This window comes from Rhinopithecus bieti, unplaced genomic scaffold (genome assembly GCF_001698545.2).
Source record: "Rhinopithecus bieti isolate Rb0 unplaced genomic scaffold, ASM169854v2 scaffold_32096, whole genome shotgun sequence".
Lineage (NCBI taxonomy): Eukaryota > Metazoa > Chordata > Mammalia > Primates > Cercopithecidae > Rhinopithecus > Rhinopithecus bieti.
Genome location: NW_016813886.1, coordinates 25,890 through 28,638, shown reverse-complemented (window position 1 = coordinate 28,638; position 2,749 = coordinate 25,890). Strand labels below are relative to the sequence as shown.

The 2,749-nt window shown below is 38.8% G+C and overlaps 1 pseudogene; it reads right to left on the bottom strand.

The window, feature by feature from the left end:
- Positions 1 to 2,749, bottom strand: part of LOC108513313 (transcription elongation factor B polypeptide 1 pseudogene) — a 9,468-nt pseudogene continuing 6,719 nt past the window's right edge.

The following is a 2,749-nucleotide window of genomic DNA, read 5'->3' as shown; positions in this document are numbered from 1 at the left end:
TGGTAGACTGAGTTTGGGTGCTGGTGGGAGAAAGCATATGGCAGCTGTGACATCTCAGGTGGTCATCTTGGGAGTCTGGGGGCTGGAGATAGTCATTATAAGGACATTGGAACCAGGTGACCATTCCTGGAGGCCATCAACACCTTGGAGAAAAACAATGACAGCCTGAGGATGAGGAATCACCAGTGTAAGGCGAAGTGTGAAAGCCAAAGGGTCTTCCCGGCTGCACATGGGAACTCTCACTTCTTTCAGTCAAAATGCAGAAAAGCACAGGAGAAAGAGAGCTCCAGAGAAAGTTCGGTTTTCAGCATTTGTAGGTCTGCTCCATGAAGATGAGGGCTTTGATTGGGAAGGAGTGAGACACTGAGTTTGGAATAAGGGTTTGTATGGACATAAGTTTTTGTTTTTCTTGAGTAAATATGTGAAAGTGGAATTTCTGGGTCATATGGTAGGTTTAAGTTTAACTTTTTCAGATACTGCCAAATTGTGTTCCAAAGTGGTTGTACTATTTTACATTCCTGCTAGTAATGTGTGAGAGTGCCAATGGCTGTATATCCCCGCTGACCTTGTATTGTCAGTCTCGAATTTTAGCTATTTCAACTGCTCTGTAGCATCTCAATGTGGTTTTAATTTGCACTTCCTTATTGACTGAAAATACTGAGCATTGTTTCATAGGCTTACTTACCATGTGTATATCTTCTTTTGTGAAATATCTATCCAAATATTTTGTCCATTTTAAATTGGATTGTCTTCTTGTTGAGTTGGAAGAGTTCTATGGATTCAAGGTCTTTGTCAGATGTATGACTGGAGAATATGTTCTCCCAGCCAATAGCTTACCTCTTTTCATTTCCGAAAACTCCTATCTGTACTAGAATTTCATTTTCTTGATGGTAAGTTTTGAAGAGCAGAAGACTTTCATTTTGGTGAATTTCAGTTAATCACTTGTTTTTCTCTATGCTTGATCCTCTTTGTGTTCTAAGAAAACTCTTCTTATTACTAGGTCCTGAAGATTTTTTATCATTCTTTATTACATCTTCACTAATCATGTTTTTGCCCCTATCAGACCACAGTAGCTTCTCTTATCAAGTTCACCAGGAACAAATTCTTGGTTCTTTTCTTAGTGGACCCATGAGAAGCATTGGACACCTTCTCCCTGACATACTTTCTTCTTGTGACTCTCAGGACACCACATCCTCATGGGCTTCGTCCTCCTTCCATGGACACTTCTCAGTATTCATTACTATCATCTTCTTTTCTCTCTCTCTCTCTCTCTCTTTTTCTTTTTTTTGCCATTTAGCATGCTCCAAGCCTCAAATCTTGGTTCTTTTATTTATTAATGTTTATATCCACTGCCTTGACAATCTCATCAGTTTCTGATAGAACCAAATTTACATCTTCAGCCCAGAACTCTCTTCTAAAGTCCAGATTTGCACATTTGTCTTCCACATCTCCACTAGGATGACTTTGCAAACTCAACATTGACAAAATTGTACTTCCCTTGCTCCAACCTCCTGAGCTCATAGTCTTTTCCATCTCAGTTAATAACATCTTCGTCTTTCCCACGGTCAGGCCACAAGACCTTGGAGCCACTCTTGACTTTCTTCTTTCACTCTTGTCCGTCATCCACTCAGCAGCAAATTTTGTGGAGAGATCCTCAAATGATGTCCAGGATCCAGTCCCTTCTCACTGTTTCCACCACTCTCCCTGAGCTTGCCCAAGTCTGCATCACCTCTCCCTGGATCACTGCAGTGGCCTCTTGATGGTCCTCCTTGCCTCCACTCTTGACCCTTTGTAGCTACTGCCAATACAGCAGGCAGCCTGATCCTTGAAAGGTAGACGATACGATCTCACTACACACATCAAAACTCTGCATTGGTTCCCCACGTAATTGGAGTAAAACCCACAGATCTTACAAAAACCAACAAGGGCCTCCGTGGTCTGATGTCCCGTCCCATACCTGACCTCATCTATTTTTTGTTCAACTCCGCTGCAACCATACTGGCCTCCTTGCTGTTTCTCCAATGTGCAAGGTACACTCCTGCCTTGCACATTTAAAAAAATTGAAATGTAACTTACACACATAAATTTCACCCTCTAAAAGTATAATTCAGTGGTTTTTTTAAAGTATATTCACAAGGGACCCCAACATCTATACTCATTCCAGAACATTTTCATCATTCCCAGAAGAAATCCCATCCCCATTGTCTCCTGCCTTTTTTTTGTGTGTGTGTAAATTGCAAAGGAAGCTTTATAGACAATGAAAATATAGTACTTTCATTGCTCAAAATGTATAATGTGCAAGAACTTGAAGTTATGTGGTTTACTTGTTGACCATCTGGCTACAGTTCAGTTACTGCTTCAAAAGCTAAACTTCATAATCTTTCTAAGCTGCTTTTAAAATAAAGTTCTTAAATTATAGCAATAAAGAAAAGGAAACAATTAATATTACAGTTTGTCAAAACATGTATGAAATTTTAACTCTTATTCTCAAAAGTTATAAAATTGATGTTTTGGCTAAGTTATAAACATGCTTATAGTGCATTTATTTGTGTAACTCTAGTAATGCTTATGGTGGCTATAAGATCAGAATAGATTCTTAAAAAACATAAAAAATAAAAATATTTAGCTTCGTTATTTATCTGTAGAATGTGTTTATATATACCTAAATTTCAGCATTTACTATATCATCGTTGCTTTAATTTAAGAAGCCACATATGAAGAATAAGGCAAAACCACCTATGAGCTGGCA